General features: G+C 35.2%; 1 protein-coding gene and 1 non-coding gene across 2 annotated transcripts in view; one reads left to right on the top strand and one right to left on the bottom strand.

The window, feature by feature from the left end:
- The window catches only part of LOC149081268 (cell adhesion molecule Dscam1-like), a 265,918-nt gene that overhangs the window by 156,141 nt on the left and 86,334 nt on the right, over positions 1 to 23,443 (bottom strand). The window lies entirely within an intron of this gene.
- On the top strand, positions 2,174 to 2,247 carry TRNAS-GGA (transfer RNA serine (anticodon GGA)). Its single transcript has one exon. It is a non-coding gene; the product is annotated as a tRNA-Ser (tRNA).

Here is a 23,443-nt window from a genome sequence, read left to right as displayed (position 1 = left end):
TATAAACTGGGGAATTAGTAGCAGAGAAAAGTGAAGTTAATTCGAATAAACAGAAATATGTTTTCTCTTTTATGTACTTGAAAAAAAAATGTTGATTTCAATTTTGTAACTATTTATCATTTAATTATATGTAGAATAAATGACCATAAAGAAGAACCGTTTGAATATATTTCAAAAGCAACTTCAGTTTTTCAGAACGCGCCATTAATTAAAATTTCATGATAATACACACTTCTTTTCATACGTATTTATAATCACCTATTAATATAATTTTAATCGAAATTTATTATAGCTACAGTTTTGGATAGACATTATATTGGCGTATACATGAACTAGCTGTTACCCGTTTCTTCTCTTGCGTGGATTTGGTGATCTGATAATTATTTTGCGATGATTCGCCACATATAATATTTATACCCCTCATGATCCTCATTTTTGGGGGCTGAGTTTTCGGAAATTTCGATTTGGTATCTACATTATAAAACATAATACCGACTAAATTTCATATTTATAGCTTCAGTGATTTCGGCTCAGTCCCTCCATATGTCCTTTGAACTCCATTAGAACCCGGTCCCATTATTGGTCGAATTTCAAAAATCACCCTCCTTAGTTAGTCTTTACGTCATGAAATAAATCTACTGACCAAATTTCATAAACATAGCTTCAATGGCTTTGGTTCGGCGTAATTTCTCTGTTATCTTTGAACCTTCCTTATGACCCTCTTAGGGTTGAACCCTTTATTTGAACCTTCCTTATGACCCTCTTGAATTGCGGAAAACCCTTTCTTAGTGAATCTTTGCATTCATTGAAACTACAAAAACTACTGAATTCAAATGAAACTACTGACCAAATTTCGTATTTATAGCTTTAGCTATTTCGGTTCAGTGATGGTGAATCAGTCAGTAAATCAGCCAATCAATCAGTCAGGTCACATGCTATTTCATATGTATGGATTAGAACAATCTGTAGCAACCTGTACCTGTCCGATACCTTAATTTTTCCCCACAATGCTTCAAGTCAGGGGATCCTTGAAAACCCAGCTAATTCACCCGCCATGTTTGAGCGAAAGTGTGATGTGTCATTATTATCGCAGTTACCTCTTATGTTACACTTTTTGTTTTCTTTTTCTAACTATTGGGCGTCCATTAGAGCCTCACAAAAATTTTTTCGTTCCGAAATGAAGCTTGGAACGGAGCTGAGTTTTCAAAGGGGTAAGGCTGCCGCATCCGTCATATTTGAGCACCGATGTGAAGGCATTATTATCACTAGAGCCAATCCCATTTCATCATCTTGCTTTTTTTGAACGTTTAGACGTCACTTAAGCGTGCAACACCTAGGTTTTTTTGTTCAAAAATGGAGGACGAAGTTTGAGGTCGCTTAAGCTGACTTATCCACCGTCTTTGAGTGAAATTTTAAAATCATTGCTACAACCACACAATCGCTGTTCCTTGTTCTGTTTTTTCGTAACGATTAAACGTAGCTTGGAGCGTCAAAATCAGTTGTTCAAAGATGGGGGGGGGGGGAGGTGTTGAGTGTCCCCTCCATTTCTAGGCGCTCTAGGCTGACTCATCCGTCATCTTTAAGCGCAAGTTGGATGTCATTGTTACCACTATAGCTAATCTCAGTTCTTCATCCTGCTTCTTTTTGTTAACGATTAGACGACACACTTTGGTGCTGCAAAACGATTTTGTTTCTCGAAGGTCGAAGATGATGAGTCCGCTCTCCTTTCTATGTGCCTTACTTAAGAATTAAGTCTGTGTGCCGGAAGTGAAGGGCACCGTGTCACAAACAGTAAATTTTACTGGGGAATCTTTTGAAGATTTTTATTTTTTTCGTATACCTTTATATAAACTGAACATCTCTGTTATATTAATCAAAATGGGAATTTAGTGCCCCATACCTATGTGTTATATAACGGAAGTACTGCAAATCAATACCGTTATCCCAATACTCACGAAAATGTTCACAGACGTGAACTAGTCTGGTGACTTCAGAAGAAGGCCACCAGAAACCTTCGTATGGTAACGGAGAGTGACAGAGACGTCATCCTTGTATATGTCCCCATCTGGTGGCAGCGTCAGCAGTTGTGAGCTTGGTCTGAGTCTGGTCCGGACGTCCATGTACGGTCCCTTTCAGTGCACACGAGCTCCAGGGAAAGATTGAGAGATTCGGTGACTCTGTGGTCTAGTGGTCTAGGACGTTCACCCGGAAAGTGAAAGGCCGTGGGTTCGATTCCCCGCAGGGGCAGTTGAATTTTCTCTCTTTCCAAAATATATCTTCGCAACAGCCAGTTGCTAAAACCCTTTGGTACTACTAACCGTACATCCACCTCGTGCACATTCTTCTGCGCAATATATAACTATAATTGGTGTATGCCGGAATCTTAGTTGGACGTAACGTACTTATGTTGATGTGACTGTTTCGTGTTCTATTAGTGCTCAGCTATCTGTCTTCCACATTTTGAAGAGAAATTCGCGAGTGCCTGAATTTCCACGTTATGTAAGTATCGGAGAAACTACTACTACTAAATCACGCATGCACCTCTTTCGTATTCTTCTGCGGAATTTCTAATGAATTGGTACACGCTGGAATGTGTGTGTACGTGTTGAGAATCTAACGTGAAGTTTGTCTGCCATCAATTTTTCTAACTATGAGTGATTAAAGATTTTTTACCGTTGTAGGCCTTCTGCTCTCTGTAAGAGACTTTTTAACGAGGAGATCGGTTCGTGTTTGGAGCCACAGGAAACCAACTTCAGCCGACCACCACTGTGGTGACGGTGGGGGTTCGAGTCCGTAAGTATGGCCACTCGACCACCACAGCGGGGAGACTTTGGGACTACCGGAGAGACTGTTTCAAATGGAAGACTGGCTTGTATCCGCATCTCGAAGTTGGAAAAAACTGCAGAAAAATAACTTTAGTTGACCACAACTGTACCACTAACGGGGGGTTCGAACCTGGGTCCCCACAATTAGAGTTCAGCACGACACCCACGTGACAGCACGGTGGCAGGAGAGATAACTGAATAAATTCAAGTTTTTTTTTTGTTTTTTTTAGAAAAAAATTCTATCCATGGTCATAAAAATTAAATTCCTTAGTAAACAAATTTTTAAGTATACTATGGCATTCACTTGTACCATTTAATTTCCAAAATAAATTAAATTCTTAGAAAAAATTATATACATATATACAGTCGAATCCCGTTACAACGAACGCCAAGAGACCGGAGGAATCACTTCATTAATCCTAAATTAATTAATTAAAAGAAAGCGGCTTCCAGGTTACCCAGCATTCCTATATAAACTTATTTAGGGGATTAGAAAAGTGTTCGTTAAAACGAGATTTTCGCATTTTCGCTAAGCAAAGTATTATCTGTATATGGCATTAAAACCAAAGTACAAACTGCATGCTTCATCGTTAGTAAACCATTTCAGCTAATTAAAAACTCCACTTTAATTTATTAAATTTTTGCGCTGATGTGTTGTTTTACTTAAAGGTAATGTTACGCAGCTCCAATTTCATTTCATTTATTTACTTATTGCTAGCAAAAACACCCGGCGTTGCCCGAGTTTCCTTCAATTACTGAGAGGATTGAAAAAGTGGCAAACCATTATTTATTTACTTAATTATACAATATTGTTGGCCCTGGGGCCCATACACCAGGATGCGATTGAAAATGACAAGGATATTGTTTGATATTGGACAAAAAACTAGTGATAGTGGGGGATTTGACAATATATAGCTTGGGTGTTTGTTCCATTCACCAATGGTATGAGGAAAGACGCTGTATTTAAGCAGTCAGTGGTAGCAAAAATAGGTTTTATTTTAAGGGAATGGGGTCGAGTGTTCGAGAGATGTAGGATGGTTTGGTAAAGATACCAGAGGTATCTGTTGTATTGACCGTGAAAAATTTTATACAACAATGTTAATCGAGAAATGAGACGAAGAGTAGAGGGAGGGAGGAGATGAAGTTCGTTTTTAAGTTCGGACAAGAAAGATGACCAGCAGTCGTGAGCAAATTGGGTGGATTTATTTTGCATTAATTCGAGTTTGTCTACATTACTGGAGGTGTAGGGGTCCCAGATTTCAGCGGCGTAGAAAAGAACGGGGAAGATATAAGTTTGGTAACATAGTAATCTGATATCCCGAGTGAAGTGTTTAAGGTTGCTGCTGCAGAATTAAAGTTTGTTTAGACAGTCTGGTAAATGTAGTCAACATGTTTGTTCCAACATAGGTCGGCTGAGATTATGACACAAAGGTATTTGATTTGAGAAACTTGGGATAGCGTGAAATTATTGATGGAGAACGAGGTATTCAAGAGGAAGTAATTTACGGGTAACTTTCAAGTGAACCGTTTTTGAGATATTGATTCGTATTTGCCATAAAGAACACCAGTCCGCGATGGAAGCCAGGTTACGTTGGAGAAGTTCTTGATCAGATTGATGGTGAATGATACGTTAAATTACACAGTCATCAGCAAATAATCTAGTGGTGCAGTTGAGAGATTCTGGGAGGCCATTGACGTAAATTAAGAAAAGTAACGGGGACAGGAGCGATCCTTGAGGGGTCCCAGACTCTACGGGGGAGTTATGATCATTCAAATGGACAAACTGTTTACGATGTTTTAAGAATAAATGAATGCATATATATACATATACATATTATACATAATACTGTTAGCATAAAAGAAGTGACGAACCATTGTAAAGGCATGTACATGTCTGATTTGTAACTAAAATTTTGAGGTTTCGGTATCAGATTCTTACGGTGTTTTTAATAAACATACCATTGGTTTCATGCTTCTAATTCATCACCGTTTCCGAGTTATTTCTTTTTTCAAAATTAGGTGTCCTTCGTGAAACACCCGGTACCATACATCTTCAGATATAATTTTTTTTAATAAAATTTTATTACTAAATTTTATGTAATAAATGACATTTTTCACGGAGAGAGAGAGAGAAGCGTTTTCTCCCCACTCCCCCGTAAGCCATCTTACTGAACCCCCCCCCTCCCCTGAAAGTTCAACTTAAGTGCTGCCCTCTGATGAGAGCACACAAAGTTCATATCCGCCATATTTCTACCAACTCAGAACTTACGCGATCGTTCAAGTCAGGGTCTTAACTCCTTGAAGTCAAAAGAGAAAAATCACAGTGAGCAAAAGCATCCCACAGATTTGTGGCAGCAGAATTGAAAGGGATATAGGATATACACGCAGACATGCATTCGGGAAACCAATTATGCATAGACATATAAATACAGAGTGTCCTGTAAGTGCTAATGCGGCCTTCATATCATCAACCGTCCGTCATAGAGGTATAGTTCTAATTTAAAAAATTCTAAAAAATGGTAATTAAAGCTTTAAGCTTCTAATTTAAAGCTAAAAAAATGCGTTCAAAAATTACCCGGAACCAGTTTTAAGAGTAAAAACACAGTGCGTCGCAAAATAGAAACAAAATCTAAATTTTTAAACGGTCCCCTTGTCTTCTAACTTCAATTAAAAAGTTGTTGCCGAGTCTTTTCTGTGTCCAACAAAAGAGATCCTATGCAATCAAGTGCCGTATTCGCTGAGAAATTCGAATACAAATATCGGAAAAAAGTTGGGGAAAGGACAGCGTAAGTGAGAGGAAAGGAGCGTGTCGTCCGTCAGTTTTTGCTGTTCTTTCATAACGTTACTCTTTATTTGAATTGAAATATCTCAGTGAATATCACACGGGAAAGACAGGGCAACAATTTTCTAATTGGACGTTAGAGGACAAGAGGATGGTATAAAAATTTTAAATTTTTTTCTCCAATTTTGTGACACACACTGTATTCCCGCTCTCAAAACTGGTACAGGGTATTTTTTTCAACGCATTTTGAGCATTTCTAAACTTATAGTCATACTTCCATGACGAACGGTTGACGAGATAAAGGCCGCATTATCACTTACAGGACACCCTGTATACAGATTAAAAGTAACAAGTTGTTATCAGCCACCTCATAGGGCATTTTGCCTGTTGTGGCGTTATATTTGTATTTTAAAAAGAATTGTTGGATTGGATTGGATTTCAAATTTATTGGCGCAAGAACCAATTTGGTCAAACTGCGCCATAACAATCGATCCTGTCAGAAACATAAAAACTATGCATGATAAAAAGCAACGTGGAAATGTAAAACAATGACATGAATTGTAAAAACTGTAATTTGTTATAAAAACCAATGGCTTTAATGAATTTAAAAATGCGAGATGCATCGCAATGGTCAGATAAAATGCCACGAAGTGAAAGATGACTTTGACCAAAAGCGGTCGTAAAATGATGACGATGAAAAAGAATTGTCAAGAGACAATTTTACGAACAAAGCAGTTTGTTATTAAAACCCATATGAAATATTCTTAAAGAACAAAGAATTATCTCATTGTAATTCATCTACTAAAACAGCTTAACAACAATAAAACCAACCGGTACTAGAATACAAAATTTTTCAGAAGATTTGCTCCAAAATCATAGAAAAGAAATCCATCGACGATAAAGGAAACACACAATCAGTGAACTTGCAACATTTACATAACCAACAGGCTCTTCGCGCAATATCAATATCGAACTTCCCCTCACACACACACAAAAGACACATTTTACGAGTCAGCCAAGACATTGAATTTTTTTTTTCTTCCATACACACTCCTCTCTTTTCGTACTTGAATGAAGATAAAAGAAAAGATTTGCATATATCCAATGGGTTCCCTCATCCCATTCATGGCAAATCGAAGACCGGGTAGATTGAGCGCGAGGGGCTCCCCCTTTTAAAGACACGCACTCAATGAGGGGAAAAAAAGGAGAGCCGAGCTCCGTGGAAATCTCCTTGGCGTGTTTTCCTTTTGTGCTCACCGAATTAACCGGAGAACCATCATCGCTTAATTCCCTCAGAATTGATGATTCCTTGTTATTATCAGTAATAATATTATTATTTGCTCAATGAGGGGGAAGAGTAAGGGGAGGGGGGGGGTTAAGAAACTGGTTCTTTTATGATTTCTTTCTTGCTTGAATTAATATTTGTTGGTATTATGTTGGAACTTTATGGATTGGATAATGGTTGGCTTTTCTTCATTTTTGTTAAGATTATTCGATCTGAGATAAAAAGGAGTATTTGTTCACTGCATATTTATGAATTATATATCCTTTTCATTGAGATAAATAGTAGCCGAGATGTTTGTAAATGATGAATGTGTTTGTTGGTGAAAAGCTCTCTGGAAATGGAATGCGGCGAATCTTATGGAATATGCTTGATTTATTGTTCAGATGAAATGATTTTTTTTCTACGTTTGAGTATAATATTAAACATGTTTTGGATTTGGTTCATTTTTTTTTTACATCTAAGGAATGTACGTCTGTGGAAGCATACCTGGTTTTTCACACGAAGATTTCCGAAATTAACATAATGTCCGTGATTGATTTCGAAATTTTTTTGATAGTGAATTTCGCAAACTGATCGGCAATAGGAATGGAATTCATTAGCGTGATTATTGAGGGGAATATAAACGCGTTGAAATATCCCGATACGAAGTGTAATGGTGCAATATTTGTGCCATTCTAGTGGATTTTACATCGGGGAGATTGTCACGCATTCGTGCCACGAAGTCGGGAACCACAGAAAGACCACTCGACTACCACAGCTTAAAAAAAAAACATTCTTTTTAACCCTTTGATGAGCAGAGCAGAAATCCCTAAACCTCCTTTGAATAGCCATATTTGTTTTTAATGAAGTAGGCTTTCTTCAGAGAGGATGAGAAAATGTGCTCTACGAGAGATCAGATTTACAAGATGTCTGGGCTTCTCAGTAATAATATAGAAAGGTTTCTCTTTGACCCGTCAAAAAGTGGGAAGGAAAGGCCAGTGCGCTGGAGGTTGCACAACCGTATAAAGTAATACACTAAATTACCGATCCCACTTTCTACCATTGGTCACCAAAAAACTCAATGATATTAGTAATCTAATCAGTTTCAAACGCATCAATCTTTTTTATTTCCTCCCCCCACTCTAAAATTCATATATTTTGACATTCATGTACTGTAATCAATTTTTCACAATTTTTTTCCCCCTGTTTTATGTAAGAGAATAATAGTAATAACAAAAACATAGAATATATTGCAGTATCAAATTTTCTTCTCCGATGAGCACAGACGGCACGAACATCAATTCAACGAATAGCGGAATCCAAAAATGATAACCGACACCTTTTTTTCAGATAAAAGTTTAAAAAAATTGTTTCCGATGTTACTTTTCGTGGTTTTTTTTTTTTTTTGTAACATCGGGAAATGAGAAATGTATGTGACGGAAAAATTTAAAGCTCTTATCTTCTCATATTCCGTATTATATATATATATATATAAGCGTCTGATTTATTTATGGGAGACATCAATTTTGATTTTGAAAGACAGAAATGAAATTATCAAAAATAGAAACATTTTTTTGTTTCTTATTGTTTTATTCGACGTAAAGAAACCGAAAATGACAGTAAACGTATCGCATTTCTTTTGGGAATTATAAAATTCCGGTTTCGCGTGTCCGATTTATTCTCATTTGTCACATATATTTGACGCTTTTCGCAAACATTGATGTTAACTTGTTTTGATGGGGGAAGGAAAACATAGAAATGATCACGTAGATGTATTTTCCTGTTCCGTGTGAGGTGTATCATATTTATTATTCATATTATACGTATCTCCACTAGGAAGAAACCATTTGTTATAAATAGATGCGGAGATATACATACTTTGTTTCTTTATATTATTAATGCATATAAATGCGTAAAATTAAATAATTGCATATTCTTGAAGCTTTATTTAAACTCAATCGCTTTTTTTACCGATTTTTTTTTTCAAATAAATATTCTTTATAATATTTTCATAATATCGATTTTTTCCCCACGCAGGAAGGATTTGGTGAATTAATAGATATGTTTGTAATAGTGTGTTTTTGAAATATTAAGAGTTATTCTTAAAGATATGTCAAAAGTGTTTAAATGTTTTACAAGTTGTGCGGAAATTCTTTTGTTTCTGGTATTTCGTTACTGAACAGATACGACAAACTAGAAATTAAATTGGTATATAGGGAATATATAGAAGTTATTTGCATATGGATACGTGGGGATATTTTATTGTAAATGAATATGCAATGACAAATAGGAAATATGCATTCCCTCCACACCATAAACATCCCTCTGTCCCTACGTCACACTTTTGTTGGTCGCTCACATGCTTTCAAACCCTCTATGTCACTGTTTTCGTCCCTCGCTCATTGGGCCATTCTTTGGGAAAGTATTGAGGTAGGCAGTATATATATGTACACATACTTCAGATCGCATCACTGCACCAACAATGAACAACAATTGCTTTCTGCAACCGAAACAGGACTGCTTTTAATACGTATGCACTTTTATAACGGTGCTTTTTCATCGGAGTGTGTTTAATTATTATCAGGAATCGAGTGTTGTTTCATCTATGTATTTCAGTGGCTTCGGAATGAAGAAGAAATATATTTCTTGATTATTTAATAAATTACCTCAGAGCTGTCTTGAAGCATGGGAGCCTACAAGGCACGGCACGGGGGCCCCGAGAGTAGGGGCAATCCAGATATTGGGACCGCGTGCTGTGATAAATAGCAGGTGCCACTCTAGCAAATGCCTCATTTTTCCAAGTGGAAGTTCGAGCAATTGACAAGGACCGCATAATTTAGGATTCCGGGGTTAAGGCAACACCCGGGACCCCCCTCCCCCTCAGGAGGCGGAATAATGTTTCTGTGACTTGTTGGTAAAATAAATTTTCCCGCCCTTCACAAATTCTATTCTATAGTTTTTAATTACCCATTCCTCTAAATTAGTAGCCCGCTTATCCCTCCACACCATAAACATCCCTGTCTGTGCGTCACACTTTTTGTCACTTACATGCTTTCACACCCTCTACGTCGCTGTTTTCGTCCCTCGCCAAATCATTTTTTTGTTCACTCATATGCTTGCACACACTCTAGGACCTAGATCACGTGAGTGATGAAAATAATGTTCTATATAGAGTGAGGTAGGTCAGTAAGTGACCAAAAGATTGAACTAGAGAGTGTGTGAAAGAATGTGAAGGATCAAATAAGTAACTTAGAGGTAGACGTAACAAACAGGTGTGGAGAGGTGACATATTTGAATAATGAGTGTTCAAGAAAATTGAACTAGAATGAGAAAAAGACTGCAAAATCTGTGCAACACGCAGGCAGCAAAATCACTAATTCAAATTTTCTACCAATTCATCAAGATAGGTGCATCTGAAAATCCTTAAAATCTCACGATTTTATTTACAGACTGGCTGTTATTCGTGGCTTCACTCGCGTGGATTTCGTAATCTGAAAATTCTTAGAGCTCTTAATAACTTACCTCAAAATTGAGTTTTAATGCAGTGACTCAGTCCAGTCGATTGTAATTACGAGGTAATAATTTGGCATCCACTTTACAAAAAGTTTCGTCTCAGTAACAGAATAAGAATGTACTAAAAAATGAGAGGTCATCAACAGGCAACTTGTTCCATGGGGTAGTGGGAAAAAACTTCTTAAAGAAAAGTTCATGAGCAATTTTTGTGATCAAAAAGGTAATATACTGTGATTATAAAAATTACTATCGTTACTAGAAATTATGAATATGAATAGTCTATTGATCAGGATGTCTGCTGTCGAAACCACTATCTTAAATAATGATAAGAAAATAAAAAGTTGTTGCCCTGTCTCTTCTGAGCCCAAAAAAATCCCCGTTTCTGAGTGCAATATTGAATTCAAGTGTTCTTTTTTAAATTTTCTCAGATCTTTGAAGTTAAATATCTCAGCGAATATTGTACTTAGAAAAGCGTATTTTTTTTTCTCAGAAGAGACCGGGCATCACCATTGGAAGTTAGAGGAATGGGGCGTGGGGGGGGGGATTGAGTAAAAATTTATATTTTCTATTTTGTGACACACTGTATTTCCACTCTTGAAACTGGTACAGGGTGATTTTTGAACACATTTTTTGAGCTCCTTTTAAACTGCAAACATTCCTCTACGACGAACGATTGATGAGATAAAGACCGTACTAGGACTTAAGGACCGTACAGGATAAGGGCCGTTCAAGTATTAAGTCAGCAAATTTTAAACTATTTTTGACCCCTCCCCCCTCAGCAAAATTGCGCCATCAGGCTCTGCGTCTCTCAATCCTAACGCATATAGTTGGGATCAGTAATATTGAGGGGGCATCCCCCCCCCCAACGATCAAAAATCACTTTTTTAGTGAAAAAAATTTTTTTTTTGAATTGAAATTTCGGAAGAAAATACCTATATCTGTTACTATAATCGATTCCTGTTAATTTCAATGCTATTTGAATGTTATGAACTCAAAATTTATCTTTAATGAATTAATCGTGACCCACCTTCTAAGCCATACATGGTAAATCGTATAAAGGTCCTTGGCCTGCGGACCAAAGTTGGCCATATTTATTTATATATCTAATGCGGCCTGCCTTCCTCAAACCTAATTTTGTAAAAATGAACGAAGCGGCACATTTACAGATTAAGTGACCCGTGGTACAATTCCAGAGCATTTGAGCAGCCCGTGGCCCATTTTCAGATCACTTAACCAACCTGGGATCTAGTTCCAGAACACTTAAGCGATCCGTGACACATTTAGAGATCCTTTGAATGACATGTGACATAGTTTTAGAGCACTTAAGCGGCCCTCAGTGCGGTTCTACATCACTCAAGTTACCCGCTGCACATTCTCAGATTATTTAAGTGATCCGAGGCATATAATTACGGATTACTTGAGCGATGCGTGGCACAGTTCCAGAGCACTTAAGTGGCCCGGACACATTTCCAGATCACTTGGATCCACGAAACATTTAGAGATCACTAAAGTGGCTCTGTAGGGCACTTATCAACGGGGAGGGATGTTACTTCAAGTGCCTACAAACTATCTAAAGGCTTTTCTCGTTTTTGGCGCACCGAGTAAGATGGCATTAAAAATATTCCATATATTCATAAAGGGTGGTTGATGACGTAAGCATCATCCAACCACCTTCCCCCTTGTCATCAAAAGTCAACAAATCGGAACTCCACTCCCCGCATCGACGCTGACGTAATACTCGAATGGCCCCCATACCCTGTGTATATAGATCAATAAGCATCGATCGATGATTTTCACTCGGTCTAATTTCATGTAAAAAGATGTATAAAAAATAATAAGAAGTTCTTGGAAAAATAGAAACATTACTTTTTCCCGTATATATCCATTTTTTCCTCCCCCCTATATATATATTTACGCAGTTCTTCTATTTCTATTGTGCTTCTAAGTTTCGAAATCCAGTTCAATTTATATATTGTGTATAGTATTTTCGGTACCCATTCGAATCTGATTCCGTTCCGAACATTCCTTCCTTCTGATTCAGAAAAGAAAAGAGCTGAGTCTGTAAATCTGTCAAAATGTATATCGTCTAGAAGACGGATCGGGAAGAAATCGCTCTTTTTCCTCTTTTTCCTTATTATTCGTAGAGATATTCCCCATTTTTTTTTTTTACTTTTCGAGAAGAACAACAAATATACTTCAAATTCTGAAGAAATAAATGTTCAAGTCCATATATGTACATGTTTCGAGAGTAAGTCAAGTCCACGTATAACTTTTGCCAGGGGGAAAAAATGTATGGATTTTTCTAATGCCAGTCGGTCGTGACTGAATTGCCGAGATATCATTGTTTATTGTCGAACCGTCTATATGTAATAGGTATGAATTTGTTGATGCTGGAAATGAAATCTCGATATAAATACTTAAAGCGAGTATTTATAGCTCGCTTACTAGATAGTAGATAATACTATACTATATCTTATATATATACTATATCTACTATATATACTTGCAGATAAATCATTGTAGATAAATCGTAGCAAATGATTTATCTGCAATGATTTAGTTATCATTCGAGACGGGAAGTTTAGGCTCTATAAAGGCTCAAAATGTTGAAAATAGGCACAGAATTTTTTTTTTATAATTAATAGGAAAATATTATAACTGAAAATCATGATAATAAGGGTCTTAAATATCACTTAAGCGACCAGCGGCACAGTTCTACAGCACTTACGTTACCCGCGCTACAGATCCCGTAAGTAACCCGTGGCATATTTACTGAACATTTGTGTGACCTACGGTCCTATTCCAGATTACTCAAGCGGTCCGAGGCACATTTAAAAATCACTTAAGTGACCCGCGGCATACCTACACATCACCACGGCACAATTCCAGAGCAGTTAAGTGGCCCGTGGCATTAGCATATTTACAGAACCCTTGAGTAGCTTACGAAACTATTGCAGACAACTCAAGCGGTCCGTGGATCACTTAATTGACCCGGGTCATATTCAAAGATCACTTGAGTGACCTGCGACATGATTCCATATGACTCAAGCGGCCCGCTGCACATATACATATCACTTAAGTAACCTGCGGTGCTTCCAGATCACTTAAATAGTCTGTGGTGCTTCCAGATCACTTAAATAGTCTGCGATGCTTCCAGATCACTTAAATAGTCTGCGGTGCTTCCAGATCACTTAAATAGTCTGCGATGCGGTTACAGATCACTTAAAAAGTGATCCTCGACACATTTTAAAATCGATGAAGGGGCTCGCACTCTCTTAATGATTGTACACCTTTGGTCTAGCATGTGTGGTTTACTCCAATTTTTCCTAGAGGTGAAAAGGAAGTCACTAATATACATGTTCATAGCCTCTACGCCATCTGAGCGAAAAACTTCCATTAAATTATACTGAGAAATTGAATTTTCTGGATGTTATGCCGAAACGAATACAGTATTTGGAAAGAAAAGTGATTTGTGTTTGCTACGGGAAAAATCACTTTTCTTTCCGAATATTCGTAAATTTCTCCGAATTCCGCAAAAAATACCATCTCTGACTATTAAATTGTTTTTGATTGATTTGTACTCATTGTTTATCAAAATGTGTGTTGAATAGAAAAATAAAATCCATTAATCTGGGTTGATATGTTTGTTAGGAACATTTCAGTTACATACATATTACAGGATTGTTGCCTCGAAGTGGCGGCAAACTCGAGGAGTGAGGACGAACAATCAACACTCGTCATAACAACAACACGTTACAGCGATCATTATAAGTTTTACTTTCGATATAACGACCCTCCGAATATAACGCCCGTTTTCGACGGGAAGAAGCGATGCCCATTATATCGAGCGTCGATTGTGTTAGGCATCAAGAGGAACAAAAGTTGCAATAGAACATGGTATCGCGAACTACTTTGCCTAATGATATCCAAAAAATCATCAATGGATAAGGCAAATACCAGGAAATTCTAAAAAATTCCTGGTATTTGCCTTATTCGTTGACGATTTTTTGAGTAAACGTGGTTTGCGATGCCATGTTCTATGGCAGTTTTTGTTCCTATTCATGTCTAATATAACCCCTCTGAGTTTATCGCCACTTCAAAGAAACACACTGCATAAATACCTATGTGAAGTCTTGACTTACTTGCGAAAAGAATCTCTCTCATATCAACCATTCAAACCATATAAAACAGTTATAAATAAAGCACACATATGTATACCTCTGGAGTGAAGAGGTTATGTCAATACCAGAGTTCGCCAATACGCACCTACATAGTGCGTGATTCCCGCACCAAAATTCAATTTTACCGCTTCCAAATTTCGTTTAGAAGTGAAAATATTCCTTCAAATTTCAGGTAATGTTTTTTTAATAGTAATTTCTCACTGATAAAAAATAAATACCCCCCTCGTTTTACAAACATACCCCTTTACATTTTGAAGAGTATTGAAATTACTTTTGAAAGTTAGGATTTCGGATAACACTGGTCAATACTAACCTCTATGCTGCTTAAAAGTTTAACTGCTAACCAAATCTCAATAGAAGCGAAATAACTTTGTGTTTAGCCTACTCCATTTGCTAAAATTAGTTTTACCCCGTGTGAAATAATATAAGAATGTTATTTATATTTAAATGTTTTTTTTCCAGAACAAAACGCTGCTAATCACTGATAAACTAGTGAGATACTTCATTTGATATCAATTTTCCTTTTAGAATAATTTGACATTTGCATTATAACTGATAAATTAATCAGAAAAAAATGATATGAATTTATGATATTTTGAAATTATTATTACTTATCAACCGAATTCCTTATCATGATGAACAAATTTTAACGAACGATGAGGCATTTCCTGATGAGACTAATTTCATCAGAAATGCTATTCGTAATTGAAATTTTAATTAATGGAAGTAAAAAAAATTCAATAAATTGACCTTAATTGGGATTAGAATCCTCTTTCACGATATGGCATCTGTGTTTTGTAATTTATTTGCTAAAAACAATTCAAAATAATAATAATAACAGTTTCCGAAACGACTTAATCAAAATTAGGTGATTGAAGAAAAAGGGGAGTCACCGAACGAATATAGATATTCATTTATTTGTTCAGCGTATACGTTAAATGAGTTTTTCTCAATACAAGTACACACACGCAGAGTAGAACGAATTACAATTAATTGAGTAGAAAATGTTTCTTTTCGAGATGGGAAAATTTCAAACGGTGGAAAAAACAGAATAAATTATTTAGAAAAAACTTTCTAGGATTAATTTAGAATAGGGGAGAGAGGGAATATTTCTCCCTTTTTGATAATTAGACTAAAGATGACGGCAACAAACAAAACGCAGGTAATTCCGCATTCTCTTTTATTTTCGAAATGAAACACAACAGAATAAGATGTCATTTCGACTTTTTCGTGATGCGAATTAATTCAATTGCGCGTATCGTTTTTGGCAAAAAAAATGACGTAAAAATAAAAGGTTTTTTTCCTCTGAGATAATTAATTTTACCGCGTCAAATTGACGTTGTTTTTGAGGAGAAATTTTTGATGGCGGGATAAATATTTTTATTTAATTTTTCCAAAGAAAGACCTAAAAAAAGTGTTTTTAATCACTATTTTTAGTTTTGTTCTCACTTTATTCTCTTGATATCACCCGTCCTTAATCGCAAATGCGGTTTCGGTTTTGCTTTCGGTTACTAGAGAGTATGAAAGAACCTAAAAAAGCCTAGACACAAAGTCCCACTCGTCAAATTAATGTCTCTCTCTCTCCTCTCTGAAGCATTAAGCCTTAATGAATACCGAGGGTATTGAAAAGAACCCTGATGCTAGTTGCAATTTGGTGGATTGCACTTCCTTGTTGCTTTGTTTTATGTTTTCAGAAAGTGAGTGGACTTTCATTTTTACTGTAGTGTGTGTGTCATTTAGTTAGATGGTTTCTAGTTTGTTTTCTTTCTTTATGTTGTCTTTTAGAATTATTTTAGGGAGGCCCTTGAAGATAGAAATGTCCTCTTTTTTTACTGAAAATGCTGAATTCAATGAGTACGGTTTTTTTTATTTTATATCAACATATTGACTTGAAGGTTGGGAAATAAATGAGTAAATGAGTAAGAGATAGGTAGTGAAGAGAAAATTATTACTGTAGTATTTTGGAACCGGACGCTTGGGTGCTAGACATTTGCGCCCATGACACATGGACTCTGGCTGTTTGCACGCCGTCTCGTGAGCACGTCTGTTCGCATTTGATTGCATTAATTGCGCTAAAATCTCCTAGATTTTTTGCTAACTCAATCGAAATGCATAGGTGCGTTTACACGTTGTTACATATAGGCCAAATTAATGACGCTTTTATCCGCAGCGCACCTTTCACAGCTCAGCTAGGCTATCATTTATTGATTTACTAACAAATGCTTATACATTTTGGCTCGTAGCCTTGTGGAACATAGTCTTGCTTTCTATGTTTTGTTTGCAGCACATTTATCGATAAAGGATGACTGTCAATTGCGCTTTGATAATACTGCTTCAGACATGTTGAAGTTCGGCAAAAAACAAAATGCGAGTCACAAAGGTCGATGCTTCTAATGAAATGAGATGGTTGTCTGACTCATATAATCGTTTTTCTCGATTGGCTTGTATGTTAATCATTTCCCCCAATCAGTGTCAATTCACGTCCAAATGGCACAGATACAAATGTCCCGCGTCCAGAAGTAATGAACTGGTAGTATTGGAACTATATTCACCACCTTAAATGGCCATTGTTCGTTTGGATATTTATTGCTTTCAGTAGAACACTTAATCCCGATTCTAGGATTAACTTCGAATAGGAGGGAGGAAATATTTCTTTTTGATGATTAAACAACTAAAGATGATAGCCACAAAAAATACTCAGGTAATTCCGCATTCTCTTTTATTTTCGAAATGTAAGAGAACAAAATAAGATGTCATTTCGTGATTCGAATCAATTCAATTGTACGTATCGTATCGCAAAAAAAAAAAGACTTTAAAAGAGAAGAATAAAAGCAAAAATTAATTTAACTGCGTCAATTTAGACGTGTTGTTTTGGGAAGCGGTAGGCAGAGAAATTTTTGGTGGTGAAATAAATCTTGTTTTTGTTATTTCTTGTTTCCTTTCCTGAAAGAAAAACCGGAAAATTTTTGTCTTTTTAATCACTATTTTTAGTTTTGTTTTCCTTTTCATTCTCTTGATATCACCCGTCCTTAATCGCAAATGCGGTTTAGCTTTTGGTTAGTGAAGAGTATAAAAATACCAAAATAAAAGAACCTAGACACAAAGTCCCACTCGTCAAATTAATGTGTCTCTCTCTCTCTCCTCTCTCCTCTCTGAAGCATTAAGCCTTAATGAATACCGAGAGTATTGAAAGGAACCCGGATGCTCGTTGCAATTTGGTGGATTGCACTTTCTTGTTGCTTTTTTTGTTTTGTTTTCAGAAAAGTGAGTGGGCTTTCATTTTTACTGTAGTGTCATTTAGTTAGTTGGTTTGTTTCTGTTTCTTTTTTCATGTTGGCCTTTGGAATTATTTTTGGAAGACCCTTGAAGATAGACACGTCATTTTTTTCCCCCTGAAAATGTTGGATTCAATGAGTATGTTTTCTATTTTCTTTCAACATATTGATTAAAAGGTTGGGTGACTGATAAGTAAACCGAGTAATATCGAGAGATAAATAGTGAAGGAAATTATTACCATGCTGTTCGATAGACTATCGTAATTAGATTCGTCTCCTTAAATGACAACTGTTATTTTTTATTGCTTTGGCTGACACTGAATCCTGATTCATTTAAATAAGGTGATTTGTTACTATTTTAGTCCGGATGATAATTTCATTTTGTCACCTCTTTTTGAGTGTAGATAAACATTCGTCCCTGCTTAATCGGATAAACGAATATCCCGTTGAACGGATATAATATCCTTCAAAAAAAAAAACCTTCAGGCGACTGCATGCCTTCGGGGTACTTTCTTTTTCCTAAAGTCATTTTGGACAAAACGAAAGTGGTTTTAGTGTGGATATTGTATAAAGTTAAGAAAGTAATTATTATTTCATGAATATCCTGGCAAAGAAAAACATGTTGCTAATTTTAAATGTAAAATTAGCATATCTTTAGTACTTCTGCTAGACAATGTACGCTAAATAGTACTTGTATCAACATGTTATTGACACAGCTTATTGCTATGACATTTTTCTGTGCAATGAAGTAAAAGTTTTGCAAATCACATTTTCCAATTTTTCAATTTTTACATAGGCCTACTGTGGAGTTTTCCGTGTCTAACTGTAATATATTTTTAAAATATTTTAATGTAAATTGCCAGCAGGCATTATACATGCAAATGTTTTTCACTAAAATTGATTTTTTTTTGTCAAAACTAAGTTTTTTGTTAGATAAGGAATACTTTTTCGAACACCACTCATTGTCTCACAGAGACAGACACAACGTTTCAAGACATTTGAATGCGTGGCGTTGGAAAAAAATGTTCGTTATCTGACAACAAACTTGGTTTTGAGAAAAACAAGTGAAAAACATTAACGTGTGTAATGCCTTCCAGCAGTTTATATTAAAATATTTTATTACAGGTACAACAAAAACTTGGACACAGTTAGACGCAGAAAATTTCATAGTAGGCTATTTGAAAATTGAAAAATGCGAAAATGTGTTGTTTTTAAAATTTGCGTGCACCCCAGCCCCCTCAATCCATTATTTAGCATTGCCTTTTTTTATGGGACAGTTGTTTTCATTTCTAATTAAGCAGTGAAACTTTTAGTTTTGATTATTGCACCTAAATTTTCAACTGACTGCTATAAACGTTACTAACTCAATAAAAATATTATATTTTTTTTAAAATCAGTAATGATTAATTAATTAATATAATTAATCATTTTAATTTAATAAAACTTTTCCCAAATAGTTTTCCTTTCATATCTCATTCATGTTATCATTTCCATGATTTTTTTGGAAAAGGTAAGGCATATAAGTGTTTTGGGATATAAGGGGTTAAGTTAAGTGGCTCTCAAACCCCACCACCCTCTTGAGTGACCCACGACATATCCAGAGCACTTAAGTGAGCCGCACATTACATTCCCAGACCACTTAATTGAGCCGCAATTACATTCCCAGACTACTCAAGCAACCCGCGGAACATTTACAGATAACATAAGGGACCTGGGACACTTTTTCAGTTCACTTAAGTGACCAGCTGTACATCCACAGATCACTTAAGTGACTCGTGTCACGTTTTCAAACCAACGCAGTGGCCTGCACGCTTCAAAAGATTCGCCTTCAAATGCCCTCACACGAATAATTGATTGATTGATTGATTAAAATAAAGTCGTGAAATAAAATCGACTGTGGCTCCATCTATGAATTGAAATGATGAATAATTTCACAACCCGGTTTTCTTGTAATTCCATTTCTTGCCCGTTAAACGAGCTTGTTCATGTTTGTAACTAGCATGTCATTTAAAAGTGTTAGAGGGTCCTTTCCAAAATACCCCGTATCAACAAAACTCTTAATAACTTTTCCCCAATTAATTAACGAATTGTTATCCAAAAACGAATAATCGTCGCATACCGCCATCATGATGTACGGATGACTTCACCGTTACGAATCAAAAACGTTTAATAAAAATGTTTCTGTCAGTTTTTTTCTAACAAACCATGAGTTGTGAAAGATTTTAATATTAGAAACTGTCATTAATGATAACTCATCATCCATGGACTCATTAATAGGAAAATATTTAGTTTTTCTTTTTTCTCGTATGAAAGTAACTCAAATACATCACTTTAATCGCCAAGCTCAACTTGAAAAAGTATATCTTCCACAACTTCCTTTTTTCATAAATACCACCCAAAATGTTCTCTCACCTCAAACTTTTTCTCACGTTTTGAGCTTTTTCTGGGCATAAATTTATTTCTTTTTACTGAAAATTTAAAACGAAAAAAAAAATTATGAAAAAAAGGCTCTTTAATTTATTTCCTTCTATACATGAGTTGGGCAATTAAACTCCTAAATGAGAATGAATATATTTCAACGCTAAGGAAAAAATATTCTTTTTTTTTGTAACTTTCTTTCTTGACATTAGGTGATTCCGCTCACGTTTATGACTTCACGCTCGTGAATATCGTTTATTTGAAATGATGATGATGAAGTGATGACCGCCTAGAGAAGAGGAAACGATAACATACCTGGAAATTATCCGTTCAGACAAAAATCGTGCTTTTGACACGGATTTTCCTTCCTATGAGTATTTTGTTCAGAAATTCATACAACAACATGCACTTTATTCAATTTTAGTTCCTTAAATGTAATTCATGCTGAAAAAAAATGTTTCATCTCTATAGGATAAAAACTGGAATGTAGAATTATTTTTTTTCTCCCCCCATTCAACATTAGTTTCGTTTTTATAATGGTGCCTACTGTTTTTAATTAATTAATTAAAAAAAACTAAAATTTTAGAGAATGAGATTTCTATGCGGAGCTCTGTTAATTAAAAAAGAAAACTATTTTTTGGTATATAATGCGCGTTTTATTAAAATTTTCAGTAACAAAAGTTAGGCATAAAAGGAACTTTTGTGGATTCCCAAGAATTTTTGAATTCTGTGATGTCCTCAGAACAACCTTTTGTCATACCGTGATGCACAAAAATTTCCAGGAAAGTAATTGTCATTCTTCATGCTATCAACGAGAAGTGCATCATCTGTGCGAAATTCCCAGCATTCGGGTCGTGGAATATAAAACATTTGAAAATATCTAATTGCTCACAACCTCTTTCTGCTACACGATTCATTCAAGCCAGGGGTCTTGAACCCAAAAAGCATTGCGGGCCGAAAAAAAATAAATTTCACGGAGCCAGAGGGACAACGAGTCATATTATGGTATGTAAATTCGTACGTTGGTGTCTTAACGGATGGGCCCAACAAGGCTTAGTTCTACGAATCAAACAATGATCTTTCTTTTCATGAAAAATTTTATTTATTCTGAGATTATTTTCTCATCAATCATCTTTTCTCTCAACCATCTTTTCTCTCAACCAACCAATTAGTTTTCATTTATTCTGAATTTTTTAATTAATTTTGAATGGTTTTCATTAATTTTAAATTCATTAATTTTGAATTTTTCATTAATTTTGAATTGTTTTTATTAATTTTGAATTTTTTTTTATTAATTTTGAATTTTTTTATTAATTTTGAATTTTTTTTATTAATTTGAATTTTTCCATCCATTCTGCATTTTTCCATCAGTTTTGAATTTTTTCAAAGATTCTGATTTTTCGTCATTAATTTCGGATTTCTCAAATATCAGAAGTAACGAAGTGACAGTTATATGGCGATAAATAATTGAAAAGTAATTTACCAGAGACTATGAACATTGTCCGAAAATATGCTCAGTTATCATCATTTGATGATTAAATAGATGGTGTAACCAACAAACCCACCCAAGAAAATGAAAACTGCGATGAATTATATAAATATAAGCTGTCCCGAGAGTCAAAGAGAATACAGGGCTATTCGAAAGTGACGTTATCTGTATGCATTTTCCCAAAATCAAAAAAATTGTCGAATAACAGTAATTATAAAACGAAACCACGAAACAACATCCAGGAGCTTTATCATGGTCATTCCATAAAAATTAACATTCACTCGTCAGTAACTAAAACAATAGATGGCAGCTCACGCTAGACTAGAAGTACATTCACATGGACTAGAATAAATCTCAGCGTATTAAGATATCTATTTGAAATGGGAAAAAGAACCCATCTATACAATATCATTCAATCCATTTCTACATCATAGAAACCTTTCGAACGATTTTCTTCGGAAATACGAGTTTCTCAATTTCCATTTTCTGCATTCTGAAGTTGCAAGAAACGGTTGAATAATTTAAATCTGATACAATGTAGATTATTCCTCGATATTTCTTATCAAATTTTAATCCATTTCTGCATTTCCCATTTTTTTTTTCCAAGGAAAAATCCTTCGAGCGGAATCGACTTGCTTGAGACTTTAATATGAAATTTGATTTATCAAGGGAAGAGAAAATTTCCGATCTGGCTTCTCCAAAATGCATGAAAAATCATATTTTCAAAGATCTTATAAGATGAACTATAAAGTATTTCAGAGTTATATTACATACTAGAATTTTCCTCGACTACAACCTTTAATAAAAGATATAATATATATTACTTCATGGGAATTGTGTTTGGGATTAAATCAGATATATTTTGAGCCTATGCAAATTAAAAATCAATGACAACTAATTAAACTTAGCATTCAATAACTTCATTTTTTACCAGTTTATTAGGCACGATTATGCATAAACAAAAATCATGGCGGGGAGAAAGCAAAACGAGAACTAGCTATCGAATTACATGGAAATAGTGAATCGAGTTTTATGAAATAAACATAATGAAATCTGAAATTTAAATGAAGCTAAATTGATTACTTGACATGAAAAAGGGGATGATGAAAAGGTTTTCGTGATAATTTAATTTTCCGATGGGGGAGGAAAAAAAGGGGGTTTGATTAATTTAATAAGATTATGAAGGAACATTTCATTGAATGTCATCGTATGTGTACGCAATAATTCTTTTCAGCAACAACTACTTTGATTCGATTTCGAAGAAAATTAGATTATATGAATCTAATTATCCGTTAAATTTGATATTTTCAAGGGAAAAAAAAAAGTTTTTTTTCTAAAGAAGAGAAAACAATTTTCTTCAAATTCTCTGATGTTTGAATGCGGTTTCATTCAAATTTTAATTCCTTTCAATCTCTATCTATCTTCTGTATCATACATGTCTGCTACTTTCTCAGATTTTTTTTTTTTTAATAATAAGTAAGTATTGTTTTGTTTTCTGTCACTTTAAGGGTTTATATTTTAAACACATTTCTTAATTTTTTTTTACTTTTTTAATTCAAATTCATTTCCTTATGCAATTTTATATGATTTCTTTATAACTTTTTCTAGTCCATCTGCTGATTTGCATTGATTCTTTTAAGTTTTTTTTATGATTTTTTGAACTTAGTAAATCATCGAATCATTCCCTATGCTCCTA

Source organism: Pholcus phalangioides, unplaced genomic scaffold (genome assembly GCF_987345545.1).
Source record: "Pholcus phalangioides strain wild (caught in Gottingen) unplaced genomic scaffold, Ppha-v1.0 ptg000010l_1, whole genome shotgun sequence".
Lineage (NCBI taxonomy): Eukaryota > Metazoa > Arthropoda > Arachnida > Araneae > Pholcidae > Pholcus > Pholcus phalangioides.
Note: the sequence above shows the minus strand (reverse complement) of the source record. Positions and strands in the feature narration are given on the sequence as shown.